We start from the raw sequence: 20302 nt of genomic DNA on the forward strand, positions 1-20302 counted from the left end.
GAAGCTCTAGCAGGACTGTCTAACTCTGCTCATAGGAGGAATGTCTAACTCTGCCTTTAATGGGTTCCATTTGATCTGGGTTTTTAAAAAAAGTAGGCCGGCATGGTGGCTCATGCCTATAATCCCAGCACTTTGGGAGGCCGAGGCAGGTGTATCACGAGGTCAGGAGATTGAGACCATCCTGGCTAACACGGTGAAACCCCGTCTCTACTAAAAGTACAAAAAATTAGCCGGGTGTGGTGGCGGGCACCTGTAGTCCCAGATGCTCGGGCGGCTGAGGCAGGAGAATGGCGTGAACCCGGAGGCGGAGCTTGCAGTGAGCCGAGATCGGGCCACTGCACTCCAGCCTGGGCGACAGAGCGAGACTCCGTCTCAAAAAAAAAAAAAGAAAAGAAAAGAAAAGAAAAAAGTATATTGCTAGAACAGGATGGGGAAGGTTATTAAGGGAAAAGGTGAATGGCTGGTGCCTCCAAAGCTGGGTACCCTTGTTTCCTGCTCTGTGGCTAAAGATTCTTAATCACACATTCCACCCTAACCCCGGCAGCTTGCCTCAGGAAGTGTGGGAATCAGTCCCAGGAGCCCAGGATTGTTTAACTCAAAAGCAGCCAAGACAGGAGACCAATAATGTGGGGCCAGGTCGCATTATAAACATTCCTGGAGCTTGCCTACCTGGGCTACCACAAACTGATTAAAATTTCATCGTATGAATGGTATTTGTTATCGCTTCTCGCCTTTTGGTTAAGATCAAGTGTAGTATGAATAGTGTCTGTTGGATTCAGGCAGTGTTCAACCCTCACTTATCACACACAGTGGCCTGAACACTTCGTTTTGATCAATGTATAAAATTTATTTTCGTGACAAGTAAAAGAACACTGCAGGTCTTTTGGCCTGGAATAAAGTGAGGTACAGCTTGCTGTGGTAAGAGACAGTTGGGGCCAAAGGAAGATCACTGGTTTATGGAGACTTGGGAGAATTTGCCTCCTGAGAATACAATAAACCAGCCAGGGGCAGTCAACAGTCCTTCCTTCACTGAGAAATGGCACAGAAGGGCAGCCAAGAGGTTATCCTATGAGCATTGTTACGCCATAGTAGGAATTGGAGTGGTGGGGGGGCAGGAATTACCATTAGCAGTTGAAGTGGTAGGAAATTTTTACATAGGAGAGTATGGTGATCATATTCGCATGTTGGAAAATAATGGATGGCAGTTTCTTAGGGGAACAAAGGACAGAGACAGGGAGACTGTTTAAAACGTTAATAAAAAATACCAGTGACAGATCTACCTGATGGGAATGGAGAAGAGGAGATGGATTTGGAAACTACTCAGGAGGTAGAGTCATCAAGATCTGGATGACTAATTGCATGTAGGGGGTAAGAAAGTAGGAAGAAGAGAGGATGATGACTCCTGCCTTTCTGGCTTGGGAAAATGGTTACATTGTGGGCTGGATGTGTGCGTGATTGTGTGTGTGTGTAGCTGAAAGGCAATTTAGCTTTGTAACTGTTGAAGTGAATATGGACCATAGGCATAGACATCCACTAGGTAGCTGAATACGTATTCTGCAAACCAGGAGAAAATCCTAAGTGAAGATGGTAATTTAGAATCATCAGAGTCTAAATGTAAGTGGGAGTGGATGAGGCAGCCCATGTAGACCACAGAGGGATGAGAAGGCCGAGGACCCAAACTTGCAGAACACCCACACGTGAGGGGCAGCCAGAAGCAGCTGCCTGTAAAGGAGATTGAGGAGTCAAGCCACACAAACTCAAAACTGTAAATACCATTGGGAGCCTTAGACAGTCTAGCTCAGTTGGAGTTGGATTTGACTATATATAACAGGAACCTGACTACAGTGGACTAACAGACTTCTTATCCAGAGGCAGGCAGTCCAAGGCTGATGCCCAAAGAAGCCATCAAGACCCGTGCTACTTCCAGCTCCTTCTGTCCTCATAATCATAGATGATCGCTCCACATCCAGGTATCAAGCTCTTATTCCAAGCAGGAAGGGGAAGGACAAAGGGCAAAAGGCATTTGCCAAGTCTCTCCCCTTTTATGAGGAAAAACAATGATTTTCTGATAAGCCCGATTCATTAGACTAAAAACTACAACCCATTGGACAGGATTGGGAATACGAATATCTCTCTGCAGGAGTACCTGGGGAAAATGAGTATTTTGAAAACTTTTTGCTTTGCAATGATTTCAAACAGACAAAATTTGCGAAAGTAGTACAAAGAATTCCTGTATTTTTTCACCCAAAATTTCCCAATACTAACATTTACCACAATTACTTTATCATTTTTTTTTCTCTCTCTCTCATGCATGCATGATGCTCATTTACTTCTAGTTTGGTATGTGTTTCCTAAAAATAAAGACTGTCTCTTACATAACCACAGTACAATGATCCAAATCAGAATATTAACATGGATATAATGCTATGATTTAATCTACAGCTTTTGCCAATTGTCCCACTAATGTCCTTTGTAGCAAAGAAAAAGCTTTTTTTCTGGTCCAGGAACCAATCCAGGAGCAAACATTGCATTTCGTTGTCATGTTGCTTTAGTCTACTTTAATATGAAACAGTTCCTCAATATGTTTTTGCCTTTCATGTTGTTGGTATTTTTGAAAACCAAAGGCCAGTTACTTTGCAGAACATCCCTTATTTGGGTTTGTCTGACAGTTCCTCGTGATTCAGGTTAGGTATTTTTGGCTAGAATACCACAGAAGTGATGCTGCATCCTTCTCGACGCATCATAGCAGAAGGTACCCTATTTTGACTTGTTCTATTACTAATGATATTAGCTTTGATCACTTGGTTAAGGTGGTAAGGTCGTGTCTGTCAGATTTCTCTACTATAAAGTTCCTATTTTACCCTTTGAAATTAACAAGAATCTGTGAGGAGAGGCTTTGAGATGATATAAATATCATGTTTCTCATCAAACCTTCACCCACTAGTTTTAGCATCCATTGATAAGTCTTGCCTGAAACAATAAGATGGTAATTTTCTAATTCTGTCTTTCCTTCTATATGTATTAGTTTGCCTTGTACCATACGGAAAGCTTTCCTTTTTCCACTTACTCATTTATTTCTGTATGGACTCAAAGATTTTTATTCTATTTGATGGGTGACAACCCATTACTATCATAATTTATTTTAACATGGAATTGTCCCAGATTAACCACTAGGAACCCCTTTAAGCTGGCTCTGTGTCCTATTGACATGTCCCCATCATTCTTTGGGGACTTTTCTTATTGAGATTATTATTTTTAACAGGGTACATTGCTACCTTGATAAAATCATCCTTCTGTTAATAAGGAACAAAAGGAGAAACAAAAATTGCATGGGCAACCGGAAGTGTCTACCACACCTAGCTCCTCATCAGCCAAGAGGTGGTGGCTTGAATCCAGGCTGACAGCCTTGCTTTGTTCTAACAAAACAACTTTGTGCAAACATTCCAAAAAGAGCCTTGAGGCCATTTAATTCCATCCATTCTTCTCCTCACTGTAATCCTTTATCACTATCCAAACTGAATGCTCCTAGAGCCAGGTCATCTGTGTTGCACAACTCCTGGAGGTGCCATTCGTATTGCAGACTATGAATGATGTGCTAGAACAGGGGCCAGCAAAATTTCTTTTTTTATTTTTTTTTTGAGACAAGGTGGAATGCAATGGTACGAACACAAGGCTCACTACAACCTCTACCGCCTGGGCTCAAGCGATCCTCTCACCTCAGCCTCCTGAGTAGCTAGGACTACAGGTGCACACTGATATGCCTGGCTAATTTTTTTTTCTTTTTTTTTTTTAGAGATGGGATTTTGCCATGTTACCCAGGTTGGTCCCAAACTCCCGAGCTCAAGCAATCTGCCCATCCCAGCCTCCCAAAGTGCTGGGATTACAAGTGGCATGAGCCACTGTGCCCGGCTAACAAACTTCTAAAAAGGGCTCAATAGGGCCAACAGTTTCCACTGTGTGGGCCACACAATCTCTGTTGCAACTACTCATTTCTGCTGTTGTAGAGGGAATGCAGCCATTGACAATGTGTAAATGAGAGGGCATGGCTATGATACAAACAAGCTCAATTTATGGACACTGACATTGAACTTCATATCATTTTCATGTATCATGAAATATTCTAAAATTCATTTTCAAAAACCCATTTAAAATGTAAACATTATTCTTAGTTTGTGAGTTATACAAAAATAAGCAGCTGGCTAGATCCGGTCATAGTTCACCACCTCCTGCTCTGCTCAGCCTCAGCCATCTTGTGCAGTGCTCCTGCCTCCGGAGGTCTCTTCTCCCTTACCCTAATCTCCAATCTGTTATCCTGCTCTGGGCTTCCTCTCCACCTTCTACCTTCTTCCTTCCCAGATCTTTCCTCTGTGCCCTGCCTTCATTCAATTGTATAGAAACTTCTTTCCACTTTTAACCTCTGGCTCATTCCTTGCCTTAACTGAAAAGTGACTGTAATCCCTAAGGAACATGATTCCCTTGCTGAATTCTGGAAAAGATGCTACTCATTTTCCCATGCCCCACAACCCATAGGCATGGAAAGTGGTATTGGCCTTCTCCACATTCCTCAATCCTACTTCTAAACCTTTAGCTCTTCCAACCTCCTGCAAAACTCCCTCCTCCTTTAATGCTCTACCATCTGAGTCTTTGAGTAGTAGCTAACATACACTGAGCACTATCCTGAGCAAAACCAGGAGACAGGTACCATTGTTATCCCCCACTTTGCAGAGGCAACGAGGGGTTAAAGTCACACAGCCAATAGTAAATGGCAGAGCCAGGATCTAATCCCAGCAGTCCACACTTATTCCCAAGATGTTACATCGCCTTTTCTCTATGATCACATGGATCACCATCCTCCATCCAAGCCTCTGAATCCCATTATCTCCTGGATCAGTTAGGTACCTGGGCGGAAACAGGTGCACATTCAGCCTGAGTCATTTGAAAAGGATCTAGTCAAGGAACTATTTACAAAGGTATAGGGCAGTGTTGCTCAACATTTTGTCATTGTCTCATTTCATCCTAAAGAGAAACATTTAAATTTCCCTTAACAAAATTTTGGTGAGTGGGGTTGAGCTTTGGAGGCCAACAAACCATTTTCATATCTAAGATTGTTTTGCTCCCCCAAACTAATTTTCACCCCTTTAGAGGCAATATTACCCCCATTTAGAAGGTGAGACTGCATGGGGAGGGGAACCATAGGGATAGCACAGCCCTCTAGGCTAGTGACTGAGATACCATCTCAAGGCCGGAAGTGGTGAGGAGGGAGGTATTACTGGAAGTTGGAGACATCTGAGAGCTGTGACCTTCTGTCAAGAGATTGGTATGGCCCCAGGACTGATCCATTCTTCACACTATAGTGAAAGTTATCTTTCTTTCTTTTTTTTTTTTTTTTTTTTTCCTAGAGATGGAGTCTTGCTCTGTCGCCCAGGCTGGAGTGCAGTGGCATGATCTTGGGTCACTGCAACCTCCGCCTCCCGGGTTCAAGTGATTCTCCTGCCTCAGCCTCCCGAGTAGCTGGGATTACAGGTATGTGCCACCACGTCCAGCTAATTTTTTGTGTTTTTAGTAGAGACAGGGCTTCTCCATGTTAATCAGGCTGGTCTCGAACTCCCGACCTCAGGTGATCACCCACCTTGGGCTCCCAAAGTGCTGGGATTACAGGCATGAGCCACTGCACCTGGCCGAAAGTCATCTTTCTAACTGGAAACAGTGGGCACCTTTGGAAGACGGAACTGGGTAGTGGAAACAAGCAGGAAGAAGACCTTTTCAGCTTTTGAAGGCTGTACAATATGCATGTATCATCTAATTTTAAAATAAAATGTAATTTTAAAAATTGACCTAAAATGCAAATATGGTCATTCTTTCCCATGCTCAAAACATTTCAGTAGCCCATCTGCCACCAAGTTAAAATCCAAATTCATCCACATGTCACACAAGGCCCCCGGCATATTTCTTTAGCCCATCTCTGCCACTCTCCACCTCAAACCCTGTGTCTAGACATGTGAATTGCTGAAAATTGAGTGCATTCCCTAAGCAATGTTTTTCCTTTATTGCCAGTTTGCTCATAATACCATGTTGTATCAGACATCTATTTCTTATACCTGCAGTTTCCACATGCTAGAATGCAAAGCCTCTCCCTCTCCTCACTTTTCTTCCTGGTGAATTCTTCATTCTTCAAGATCCAGTTAAAATTACCTCTCCTGGCTCCCACTCCCACTTCCAAGAGAACAGCTGACAAGCTTCTCTGTGTCACCACTGTACAGTACGGTGATTAAGAATACAAGTCCTAATGTCAAACTATGTGGGTCTTGATCCTGGATTTGCCAATTCAGTTGGTCACATTGGCCATGCTACTTAACCATGTGCTTTGGCTGCCTTATTTATAAAACGGGGATTCAAATAGTTCCTATCTTAGAAAGAGAGCCTTTATTCATTAAATATTAACTGAGCATTTATTTTTCTATATTGAAACCGACCAAAATTCCTGCCCTGGTGGAACTTAGATAGATTCTAGTGCAGGAGTTGGCAATCTACAGCTCCTGACCAAACTTAGTCACTTGTTTTATAAAGTTTTATTGGTACATGGCCACACCCTTTAGTTTATGTATTATCTATGGCCACATTCATGCTACAAAGGTTGGGTTCAGTGGTTGCAACACAGACCATATGGCCTGTACAGCTGAAAATATTTACTATCTGGCCCTTAAAGAAAAGGTTTGCTGTCCCTTGTTCTAGTGAGATTAAAGTAGTTCACACATGTAAACATATACAGTGTTTAAATTTTTGAATCATTGCCTAGCACTTGGTAAGACACTCAATTAATACCAGCTTTATTAATATGATTGCATACCTTTACTGTAATATCTAACACCAGTACTCGGTTAAATTTTTTGCTGAATAAATCAATGAATGGAGAGGTAAAGAGGAACCAGAAGTTGGGGTTACGGAAGTCACTGATCAAAGAGTTTCAAGATAGTAGAAGTGGTCAGCCCTGTTAAGTGACAAGCCAAGGACTGAAGAAAGACTGGCAGATTTGGCAATCAGATGAAGTGACTTGACCAAAGAGCAGCTTGTGTGAAGTGGTGAGGACAGGCGCTGGTCTGCAATGGGTTTGGGAGGAAATGGAAATGAGGAAGAAGAGATAGGAAAGTGGAGATTATATGATGGCAAGTATCAAGGTAAAAATGAACACATTTGGCCTGCTACCTGAATTTTTTAAATCAGCTCACCAAAAAATATCAGGCTTATTGATATATTGGAATATCTGACGAAGTTTCCTCTTATCTTTGAGCTGTTCCGATTTGGGTAAAACTTCAATGCTTAAAATTCACGTCTAGAACTAGCAGGCAGAACCTATAGGCAGAACCTTAAAGTCCAGAACCATTAAAGGGTTTATAATGGTGAAGCATATGATGATGCTGATGGTGATAATGTTTCTTTCTTTCTTTTGTGATTTTAATCATTGTGTGATCTTAACTAGCTTGAAATGAGAATTGCAATGGAGACAGTAGTGTAAATTTACCAACAGAACAATTACAGTCATGACAAAACAAAACTATACAAGCATATTTTTGTGCATTCTATAAATATGTACTGAGTACTTTATATGCACTTGGCATTCTGACAGATATAATTATGTGGGTATAAAACTTAGGTTATTTGATAGTTGCTTTCCCCACCCCCTTCAGAAATTCATGATTTAGTTGGTAAAGAAAACCAGTTAAGCAAGTAAGTTCACTATTTGTAGAAGTGTAGATGGGTTATGGTGGGGGCACAAAATAACAAAATAATGTATTTAAAACTATTTTCTTGTCTGTGAAAAGCTCTATACATGTGTGGCATTAAGACTAAAGAGAAAGGTGTCAAGTCATAGCTGCCAAGACATTTAGGACCTCTGCATATTACCACTGAGTTGTTTTTCTTTTAAGGGGCTATATAGGAGTATGTTCAGCATGATCTTATTTTTATTAAAATTATACTTTCTATACAGAAAAAGACTATAAAGATACACACTTAAAACATTAGCAGGGACCCAAAGCTAGTATCATACTGAATGGGGAATAACTAAAAGCCTTTTCTCCATGATCTGGAACACAACAAAAATGCACATTTTTACCACAACTATTCAACTTAGTACTGGAAGTTCTAGCTAGGGCAATCAGACATGAGAACGAAATAAAAGGCATCCAAATTTGAAAGGAAGAACTGAAATTATCCTTGTTTGCAGATGATATGATCTCATATTTGGAAAAATCTAACAACTGCACACACACAAAAATATCTATTAGAACTGATCACTGGGCGCGCTGGCTCACGCCTGTAATCCCAGCACTTTGGGAGGCCAAGGTAGGTGGATCACGAGGTCAAGAGGTCGAGACCATCCTGGCCAACATGGTAAAACCCGGTCTCTACTAAAAATACAAAAATTAGCTGGGCGTGGTGGTGTGTGCCTGTAGTCCCAGCTACTCGGGAGGCTGAGGCAGGAGAATCACTTGAACCTAGGAGGTGGAGGTTGCAGTGAGCCAAGATCACACCACTGCACTCCAGCATGGCAACAGAGCAAGACTCCGTCTCAAAAAAAAAGAAGAAGAAGAAAAAAAAAAAGAAACAAGAACTGATCAACAAATTTAGTAAAGTTGCAGGATACCAAATGTACACAGAGCCAGAAGTAGTGGCTCATGCCTGTAATCCCAGCACTTTGGGAGGCCGAGGTGGGTGGATCACTTGAGCTCAGGAATTCAAGATCAGTCTGAGCAACATGACGAAACAACATCGCTACAAAAAGTGCAAAAAATTAGCCAGGCATGGTGGCACACACCTGTGTTCCCAGCTACTAGGGAGGCTGAGGTGGCAGGATGCCTTGAGCCCAGGAAGCAGAGGTTCCAGTGAGTCAAGATCACACTACTGCACTCTAGCCTGGGCAACAGAGCCAGACCCTGTCTCAAAAAAAAGAAAAAGAAAAAGAAAAACTCAACACACAGAAATCAGTAGCATTTCTACATGCCAACAGTGAGCAATCTTAAAAAGAAATTTAAAAAAGTAATCCCATTTACAATAGCCACACATAAAATTAAATACCTAGGAATTAACCAAAGAAGTGAAAGATATCTATAATGAAAACAACAAAACACTGATAAAAGGAATTGAAGAGGACACACAAAAAAGGAAACATATTCTATGTCCATGGATTGAAAGAATCAATATTGTTAAAATGTCCATACTGTGCAAAGCAATCTGCAGATTCAGTGTAATTCCTATCAAAATACCAATGGCATTCTTCACAGAAATAGAAAAAAAAAATCCTAAAACTTATATGGAACCACAAAAGACCCAGCATAGTCAAAGCTATCCCAAGCAAAAAGAACATAACTGGAGGAATCACATTACTGACTTCAAATTACACTACAGAGCTATAGTAACCAAAACAGCATGGTACTGGCATAAAAACAGATACATAGACATATGGAACAGAATAGAGAACCCAGAAACAAATCCACACACCTACTGTGAACTCATTTTTAACAAAGGTGCCAAGAACATCCACTGGGGAAAAGACAGTCTCTTCAATAAATGGTGCTGGGAAAACTGGATAGCCATATGCAGAAAAATAAAACTAGATCCCTATCTCTCGCTATATAGAATAATCATATCAAAATGGATTAAAGACTTAAATCTAAGACCTCAAACTATGAAATGTCTACAAGAAAACATTAGGGGAACTCTCCAGGACATTGGTCTGGGCAAACATTTCTTGAGTAATACCCTTCAAGCACAGGCAACCAAAGCAAAAATGGACAAATGGGATCACATCAAGTTTAAAAGCTTCCACACAACAAAGAAAGCAATCAACAAAGTGAAGAGACAACCCAGAGAATAGAAGAAAATATTTGCAAACTACCCATCAGAGATGGGATTTATAACCAGAATATATAAGGAACTCAAACAATGCTATAGGAAAAAAATCTAATAATACAATTTAAAAATGGGCAAAAGATTTGAATAAACATTTCTCAGAAGAAGAGATACAAATGGCAAACAGGCATATGAAAAGGTGCTCAGCTGGGCGCAGTGGCTCACACCTCTAATCCCAGCACTTTGGGAGGCTGAGGTGGGTAGGATCACCTGAAGTGGATCAGTCTGGCCAACATGGTGAAACCCCGCCTCCACTAAAATACAAAAATTAGCCGGGTGTGGTGGTGTGTACTTGTAATCCCAGCTACTCAGGACGCTGAGGCAGGAGAATCACTTGACCCTGGGAGGTGGAGGTTGCAGTAAGCAAGATCATGCCACCGTACTCCAGCCTGGGCAAAAAGAGCGAAACTCTGTCTCAAAAAAAAAAGAAAAGAAAAGAAAAGAAAAGGTGCTCAACATCACATCACTGATCATCAGAGAAATGCAAATCAAAACTACAATGAGATATCATCTTATTCCCAGTTAAAACAGCTTGTAAGCAAAAGACAGGCAATAACAAATGTTGGTGAGTGTGTGAAGAAAAGGGAACCCCTGTACACTGTAGATGAGAATGTAGATTAGTACAGCCACTATGGGGACAGTTTGGAGGTTCCTCAAGAAACTAAAAATACAATTACCAAATGACCCGGCAATACCACTGCTAGATGTGTACCCAAAAGAAAGGAAATCAGTATATTAAAGCGCTATCTGCACTCCTATATTTGTTGCAGCACTGTTCACAATAGTCAAGATTTGGAAGCAACCTACATGTCCATTAACAGATGAATAGATAAAGAAAATATGGTACAAGACCAGGCATAGTGGCTCACACCTGTAATCTCAGCACTTTGGGAGGCCAAGGCAGGCAGATCATGAGGTCAGGAGTTCGAGACCAGCCTGGCCAACATGGTGAAACCTGTCTCTACCAAAAATACAAAAAGTAGCCGGGCATGGTGGTGCATACCTATAATCCCAGCTACTCAGGAGGCTGAGGCAGGAGAATCACTTGAACCTGGGAAGCGGAGGTTGCAGTGAGCTGAGATCGTACCATTGCACTCCAGCCCGGGCAATAGAGTCAGACTCTGTCTCAAAAAAAACAAAAACAAAAAACACACACACACACAGAAAAAAGAAAGAAAGAAAATACGGTACATATACACAATGGAGTGCTACTCAGCCATAGAAGAAAATGAGCTCCTGTTACTTGCAACAACATGGATGGAACTGAAAATTGTTAAGTGAAATAAGCCAGGCACAAAAAGACAAACATCGCATGTCTTCACTTATGTGTGGGATCCCAAAAATCAGAACAATTGAACTCATGGAGACAGAGAGCAGAAGGATGGTTACCAGAGGCTGGGAAGGATAGTCGGGGGTGGCGGGGGTGAGATGGAGATAGTTAATGAGTAAAAAAATTAGTTAGAAAGAATGAATAAGACCTATTATTTGATAACACAACAGGGTGACTATAGTCAATAATAATTTAATTGTACATTTTAAAAGAACTTAAAAGAGTATAATTGGATTGTTTATAATACAAAAGATACATGTTTGAGGGGATGGATATCCCACCTTCCATGCGATTATTATGCATTGCATGTCTGTATCAAAATATCTCATGTATACCATAAATATATGCACCTACTATATACCCACAAAAATTAAAAATTAATTTTTTTTCTATCTTGGAGATGGAGTTTCGCTCTTGTTGCCCAGGCTGGAGTGCAAGGGTGTGATTTCGGCTCACTGCAACCTCCGCCTCCTGGGTTCAAGCAATTCTCATGCCTCAGCCTCTCAAGTAGCTGGGATTACAGGCATGCACCACCATGCCTGGCAAATTTTGTATTTTTAGTAGAGATGGGGTTTCACTATGTTGGTCTGGCTGGTCTTGAACTCCTGACCTCAGGTGATCCACCTGCCTCAGCCTCCCAAAGTGCTGGGATTACAGGCGTGAGCCCAGCCCCCCAATTTTTTTTTTTTTTTTTTTTTTTAATGTAAAAACATGGCCAGGCACGGTGGCTCAAACCTGTAATCTCAGCACTTTGGGAGTTCAAGGCGGGTAGAGCACTTGAGCCCAGGAGTTAAATATCAGCCTGGGCAACATGGCAAAAACCCATTTCTTCAAAAAATACAAAAATTAGCCGGGCATGGTGGCACACAACTGTAGTCCCAGCTACTTGAAAGGCTGAGGCAAGAGGATAGCTTGATCCCGGGAGGCAGAGGCTGCAGTAAGCCAAGATCGTGCCATGGCACGCCAACCTGGGAGAGAGACCGAGACCCTCTCTCAAAAAGGAAAAACCCGGTGGGGCGCGGTGGCTCACGCCTCTAATCCCAGCACTTTGGAAGGCCGAGGTGGGCAGATCACGAGGTCAAGAGATCGAGACTATCCTGGCCAACATGATGAAACCCTGTCTCTACTAAAATACAAAAATCAGCTGGGCCTGGTGGCATGCGCCTGTAGTCTCAGCTACTCGGGAGGCTTAGGCTTGAATCCCGGAGGAGGAGGTTGCAGTGAGCCGAGATCATGCCACTACCTCCAGCCTGGCGACAGAGCGAAACTTCTTTAAAAAAAAAAAAAAAAAGAAGCCGGGCACGGTGGCTCACGCCTGTAATCCCAGCACTTTGGGAGGGCGAGGCGGGCGGATCACGAGGTCAGGAGATCAAGACCATCCTGGCTAACAGGGTGAAACCATGTCTCTACTAAAAATAAAAAATTAGCCAGGCGAGGTGGCGGGTGCCTGTAGTCCCAGCTACTCGGGAGGCTGAGGCAGGAGAACAGTGTGAACCTGGGAGGCAGAGCTTGCAGTGAGCTGAGATCACGCCACTGCACTCCAGCCTGGGTGACAGAGCAAGATTCCATCAGGAAAGAAAAAAGAAAAAAAGGAGAGGAGGGGGGAGGAGCGGGGAGGAGAGGAAAGGAAAGTCAGAACCATTAGCAAGGGTTATATCTGAGTGGTGAGATTACTGGGATATTATTCTTTTCTCGATACTTTTTTACACTTTTAACTGTTTATACAGTGAACAAGGCTTACATTTCTTTTTACTTTTCTTTTTTTAAAATTGAGACAGGGTCTTGCTATGTTGCCCAGCTAGTCTCGAACTCCTGAGCTCAAGCAATCTTCCTGCCTCGGCTTCCTGAGTGGCTGGGACTGCAGATGTGTGTCACTGCACTTGGCTTTTATTTATTTATTTTTTTAAATTAAGGCTTATGTTATTTTATAATCACAAATAACAATGGAACAAAACCACTGAGTTTTGTAAAGCAACAATATGTTACAAGCATATAACACATGCTTGTAAGCATACATAGGCTAGAGGTTTTTACATTTTTGTAGATTGCCCAATGTTAAGTTGTTACACAAAAGCACCAAAAATTTCTCAGCCTACAAATATCAGCAGATGACATCTCAAAGAGATATGTCTAAAAACTGCTGCTTAGTCCTCTTCTGCAAGGTGGCAAACCAAGCCCAGGCACCCGCTGCTGGAAGACTGAGATTTACTTACAACCCTGCAGAGCAAGGAATGCACACAATGAAGCCATGTTGTGTGAATCACTTAGTTTGGCTGAAAGTAACAAGACACAGAATAAAGGTGGCTTAAATAATAAATGCTTACTACTTCACATAATGTGAAGTCCAGATATAGGTGGTTTCCAAGACTGGTTATGTCAGTTATCTTGACAATTTCAGGATTCTAGGTCAGTTTTCCTTTGACTTCCATGGCTTTCCCCTCCCGGTAGCTCCTGGCATCACTGTTTCACACAAGAACTTCTAAAGGCAGGAAGGGGTGGGTGGTGGCATTTCTGCTCACTCATCTCTCTTTTTCTCAGGGATTCAAATCTTTCCCAAAATGTCTGTTCCTAGCAGACATTTTCCTACATTTTATTCGCCATACTGACAGTTCAGTGTAAGGAAAAGCACAGGGAAAAAACTACGCTCAGTTAAAAGAAGAAACACGCTCAGTTAAAAGAAGAAAATCAAGAACTGGCCCAGAGAAGGGGATTACCATTATCATCATTATTGCCCTAGACCAGCAGTGTCCAATAGAATTTAATGTGAACCACAAATCCAAGCCATATAAATATCCCTGAGACAGTCTTTGGAAACCTAAAAGCAAGTCTTCATTTTCTCCTTTGTGAATGAGTTACAACAATCATAAGCAACACTGCCTCCCACCAGCATAATTAGCAGTGGGTGCCAAAGGTGTATCCAGCATTATTCCAACAAAGTCACCTTGATTATAAAATTTGGACTCTTGAGTTCCCGAGTTATGGTTTGGTGTTACTCTATCTGTGTGATCATAATTGAGTTACTTTTCTTATCTGGGCCCCAGTTTCCTCATCTTAAAACAGGTAGTTCCCTAATGTCCTTTAGAACTCTAGTACTGTACTCCATGGTTTTATGCTATAAAATCAGCTGGAGCACCTTCCCAGCCTGTTATCTGACAGGAGCAAGCCCAGGGCCTTGGGCAAGAACACTCCAGAAGTCATTCAGGATACTTTCTCTGATGCCTTGGAGCAAAATACACTTTTACAGGGAAAGAAGAAGGCAAGTTGTGCTGGCTTGTCATTCACTTACTCAGTAAGCATCACAGGGCATGCACTATGTGCCATAGTGGCTCAAGATTGAATAAGAGAGAATAAGATGTGTTCCCTGCCCTCAGTAAGCTTACAATCTAGTAGGAAGGAAATGTAGAAGAGCAATTACCAAAAGGTATGGAGAGGACTGGGACAGAGGAGAGGGTGTACAAGCCTTGTAATTGGAGAGTTGAGGTGAGATGAGAGAAGCCTTCCTGGAGGAAGTGATATCCAAATGAGGCCTGAAGGAAGAGTACTTGGTTGCCTCTCCTGGCATTCTGGGGAACTCTGGCCTAGCGGGAATGTCATCATATACTTTACCTGTTTTTCTTCTTTTCTGCAACTTGCTGTTTTTCTATTCTTTTTTTTTTTTCTTCTTCTTAACAGAGTCTCACTCAGTTTCCACGCTGGAGTGTAATGGCGTGATCTTGGCTCACTGCAACCTCTCCCTCCCGGCTTCAAGTGATTCCCCTGCTTCAGCCTCCCGAGTAGCTGGGACTACAGGCATGCACCACCACACCCAGTTAATTTTTTTTTTTTTTTGTATTTTAGTAGAGACAGGGTTTCACCTTGTTGGCCAGGATGGTCTTGATCTCCTGACCTCGTGATCCACCCACCTTGGCCTCCCAAAGTGCTGGGATTACAGACTTGAGCCACCTTGCCCGGCCTTCTATTCCTTTTTCTAATGCATTTGCCCTAGCTATCTGTATAGCCTGAAATCTGGTAGATGGACCACAGGGAAACCACTGCAGCAAACTAAAAGTGTCTATCTCAGATCCTTCCACCACCATCATTTCCAAAATCATCCTCACTATCTCCACCAACATCACCTTTACCACTATCACCATCCTCACCCTTCCCATCACCATCTCCACTGCTATCTCTCAACACCATCATCACCACCACTACCATCATCACTATAAGTACCACCTCTGTCATCATCAAAAAGGCACACAGGTGAGCCTTGCTTTAACTAATCCCAAAACTATACATAAGATATGAGTTCTATGAACAAATTCAGGAATGATTATTTGCTTTTCCAAATTATCCAATCTAAAGTAACCCTAAATAGTTAAGCTTCCCTAGTGTTTTTAAAATGTGCTTTGGTTTACAAACATTTTAATTGCCCAGATCTCTTCAGGAACATACCTATTTTAAGATGTAAGCATAACAGAAATAGGATTTTCAAGCTGACAGAGAAGGGCAAGTATAAGAAGTTTGTAAGGACTCTTTCTTGATTCATTAAAGTAATTGAGAATAATTTTATAGCATGCACAAATCTACTAAACATTAAGCAGTTTTAGTTACTGCTTTTAGTAACTCAATTATGATCACACAGATAGAGTAACACCAAACCATAACTCGGGAACTCAAGAGTCCAAATTTTATAATCAAGGTGACTTTGTTGGAATAATGCTGGATACACCTTTGGCACCCACTGCTAATTATGCTGGTGGGAGGCAGTGTTGCTTATGATTGTTGTAACTCATTCACAAAGGAGAAAATGAAGACTTGCTTTTAGGTTTCCAAAGACTGACTCAGGGATATTTATATGGCTTGGATTTGTGGTTCACATTAAATTCTATTGGACAAATCAGGGACTGTAAAGGGAAAAGTGAATTTCATCAACAGTACTCCTATATAGAAATAGTGTATCTATATAAAAATATACTTATTGTAAATACATGATACATGTACTTATATATGTATCATGTTTATATTTTATATTTGTATATGTAAGAATACAATATATCATATGTGAGATAAATGTATATTATTATTACAAATATCCTGGCTGGGCAAGGTGGCTTACACCTGTATCCCAACACTGGGAGACCAAGGCAGTATTGTTTGATCTCAGGAGTTCAAGACCAGCCTGGACCACATAGCAAGACTTCGTCTGTACTAAAAATTTAAAAAATTAACTAGGCATGATGGTGACCCCCTATAGTCCCAGTCACTAGGGATACTGAGGTGGGAAGATCACTTGAGCCTGGGTTGAGGTTGCAGTGAGCCAGATCGCACCACCGCACTCTAGCCTGGGTGACACAGCAAGACCCTGTCTCAAAAAAAAAAAGCCACAACAGGCCAGGCATGGTGGCTCATGCCTGTAATTCCAGCACTTTGGGAGGCCAAGGCAGGTGGGTCACTTGAGACCAGGAGTTCAAGACCAGCCTGGCCAACATAGTGAAACCTCATCTCTACTAAAAATAAAATTAGCTGGGCATGGTGGTGCATGCCTGTAATCCCAGTTACTTGGGAGGCTGAGGCAGGAGAATTGCATGAACCCAGGAGGTGGAGGTTGCAGTGAGCTGAGATCACACCACTGTACTCCATCCAGCCTAGATGACAAAGCAAGACTCCATCTCAAAAAAACAAACAAACAAACAAAAAACCCACCAAAAACAAAAACAAAAAACAAATATCCTTTTCCACGTTGTAAAATTTGGGTTAGAGGTTGAAGTAGATTATTAAGTTGACTACAAATTCCTCTCATCTTATATGCATATCCTTTGTGATATGACTTTGCTATTCTTCTCATCAACAGGGAGAATCTATTTCACTACTCCTTGACTCTGGATTGACTGTGTGACTTCTTTTTTTCTTTTCTTTTTTTTTTTTTTTTGAGATGGAGTTTCGTTCTTGTCACCCAGGCTGGAGTGCAATGGCATGATCTCAGCTCACTGCAACCTTTGCCTCCCAGGTTCCAGCGGTTTTCCTGCCTCAGCCTCCCGAGTAGCTGGGATTACAGGTGCCTGCCACCACGCCCAGCTAATTTTTTATATTTTTAGTAGAGACAGGGTTTCACCATGTTGGCCAGGCTGGTCTTGAACTCCTGAACTCATATGATCCACCAGTCTCGGCCTCCCAAAATGCTGGGATTACAGGCCTGAGCCACCGTGCCCGGCCAACAGTGTGACTTCTTTAGCTAATGGGATAATAACAAATGTGATGCAAGCAGAGGCTTAAGAAGTACATGCACATTGGGGTTTGTTCTCTCTTGCTGATCTGGCAACCCTGCCACCACTACCATGTGATGCAGTTCAGGCTGGCCTGTTGGAGGATAACAGATCATGTGGAGCAGAGATGAGCTGGCCCACCTCAGGCCCTACTAGAGCAATCAGCTTGCCAATCACAACATACATCAGCAAGGCCATCCTAGACCATCCAGCCCTAGCTGAGCCAGCCCAGACCAGAGACTCACGAGAAACAGTAAAATGTTCATCATTTTAAGCCACTAGATTTTGTGGTGATTTGTTATACACCAAAAGCTAACAGATACAGGGACCATATCATATTGTATTTTGTTTTCTTCCTTAATATTTCTCCATTCCAAAAAGCTTGGGTAAGATGTTTGATTTACTGAAGTCAGAGTTTCCACAATATATGATCCTTCATTTTCTTCTATTTTTTTTTTTTAGACAGAGTCTCGCTCTGTCACCCAGGCTGGAGTGCAGTGGTGGGATCTCTGCTCACTGCAAGCTCCACCTCCTGGGTTCACACCATTCTCCTGTCTCAGCCTCCCAAGGAGCTGTGACTACAGGCGCCCACCACCACACCCGGCTAATTTTTTGTATTTTTTAGTAGAGATGGGGTTTCACTGTGTTTGCCAGGATGGTCTCTATCTCCTGACCTTGTGATCCACCCGCCTTGGCCTCCAGAGTGCTGGGATTACAGGCGTGAGCCACCGCGCCCGGCCCATTTTCTTCCTATTCTAAAAGCTCTGATTCTCTTATATTATTAAGCTTCTTTCCCTAGCTTTGGTCTTTACAGAAGGGATGGGAAATAAAGGTAGTAAAAATGAGGTATGTTTTTAGGAGTGAGAAGGGAGGTGAACACGTGAATTAAGGTAGCGATGATAGGATGCTGAGACTGAAAAGAGAGGACAGTGCAACCCATAAAGTGTTGACTAACTTCCTGGGAGAAGTTTGTTCTAGTAAATCAGAGTCTCTATGAAACTCCCTGGCAAAGACCCCAGATGTCCCTGTGTTAAATTGCAAACACACATTCTAAAATTCCCCTTATGTTCCATTCCTTAGTTCCTCTCAATCTTTTTCACTATACAAAGTATGGTTTTCTACTTTGTTGGTTAGAATGTTGGGGGCTTCAACTGACAAAAGCCCAACTCAACCTAGCTCAAGCAAAAAACAATATATTGGCTTTTACATCTTGAAAGTCCAGATCATCCTCAGGCTTCAGGCAAGATTGAATCCAGTTGCTCAAATGATGTATTCGGGGAACTGTCTCCCCATCTCCACCTCCAGGATCTGCTGCACTCGGTCTTGTCCTATCTATATCCCTCAGTCCCTGACCTACTGTGTGAGTCCCAGACTTGTGTGGCAGCAACTGCCCATTGTGTCTCTCCATCCTGAGTGATCCCAGCCTTCTTCCTACTCCCCACTTATTACCGTAATCATGTTAAGGGACCAGAAAACACCCAATTTCCCAAGGAAAAGGGAAAGAAACTTGGAATTTATTCTAGACCTCTCCATGAGCCCCCATATCTAACAGATCATAAAGCCAAGTCATTTCTCCCCCATTTGTGTCTTTGGAATTAGTTACTTCTTTCCATGGCCCTTGTCACTGTGCTTTATCATGCACTGTTACTTCTGTCACGGAAGAGGAAAATTTCTCCCACATCAGTCTTTGCTCTGCTCCCAACAAATCATCCTTCAAACCTAGAGTAACCTATTAAAGTATAAAACCTGAGTCTAGCATTCCCTGCTTAAACTATTTGGTTATGTAACTTGTAAAACCACAAATTTGGTGATTTGCTCAGTTGATCACTTGAACCCCTCCAGCTCCCCTGGTGGGAGAGAGCCTAGTTCTCTTAGGTTGGGTTCCCTAGAAACAGAGCCCAAGTTGGGATCAGTGTTCATTGTTATTTTAGGAGCCTCACTGCTCCCTGCGTGCGGGCTGTGGGTAGGCCCATTCTAATCCAGTGTGCCTGGCCCACCTAGGTAGAATACAGTGTCTTTGGTAAGGAGATTGGGGACTGGCCTCCCAAGAGGCCCAGCATTCCTCATGCAAATTGCTTTACCCAGGGACAAGCTCTACCTGCCTGGGGTCTCAGAGTGGGGCCTTCACCCCGTCACAAAACATCCTGTTATGCCAGGGGTCAAAAGCTCAAATGCCTCCAGGAACCAGAAGCCTGACAGACAGGGCAGCCTCCACTCAGCAACTATTGACTGTTACCCCGCAGAAATCTGGCACTCACAGTTGCTAAGTCTTTAATTTTTTTCAGGAGGAGCCAAAAATATTGAGTTTTATGTGAAATATTCTGGTTTTAAGCTGTTAGCTTGATTAAAAAATAACAACAACAAAACAAAAACAAACAAACAAAAAACAGGCAAAACAAAACTTGTCTGGGGCCTTATCTGGCCTAGGAGCTGTCAGTTTGTGAATTTGGTTTGAAGCCCCAATCCCATAACAATGGATGCCCACTTGCCCCACATTTGCATAACTTTGGGAGCCACTGCAGTGATCTGGGACTAGACAAAGATCAGCAGTGAATCGACTACAAAAGCTTCCATGATTTCAAAATAAAGGGTAACCTTCTTCAGCAAGGCCTGTGTGACCTCCCTGACCTGGCTTCTACCCTTCTCCACCCTTTCCCGCACCTCCTTCCCCCTACCCCCAATGTTATTTCACACCTAGGGCCTTTGTGGTAACCCGGCTCTTTATCCCGGAGATCCCTCCCTTCCAATTATCTAAGGGCACTCCCAGCATCTTTCAAGGATCCTTTCCTCCTTTCCCTGACCCCTGTTTTCTCTTCTG

The 20302-nt window shown here is 42.4% G+C and overlaps 1 long non-coding RNA gene across 1 annotated transcript; it reads left to right on the forward strand.

Annotated features, from left to right (window-relative positions):
- Nucleotides 1-832: 832 nt before the first annotated feature.
- LOC135966958 (uncharacterized) lies at nucleotides 833-18663 on the forward strand. The gene is made up of 4 exons (XR_010580668.1): nucleotides 833-1327; nucleotides 1870-1970; nucleotides 14912-15481; nucleotides 17568-18663. It is a non-coding gene; the product is annotated as an uncharacterized lncRNA (long non-coding RNA).
- The last annotated feature ends 1639 nt before the right edge of the window (nucleotides 18664-20302 follow it).

The sequence above is a fragment of the Macaca fascicularis genome, chromosome 13, assembly GCF_037993035.2.
Source record: "Macaca fascicularis isolate 582-1 chromosome 13, T2T-MFA8v1.1".
Taxonomy (NCBI): domain Eukaryota; kingdom Metazoa; phylum Chordata; class Mammalia; order Primates; family Cercopithecidae; genus Macaca; species Macaca fascicularis.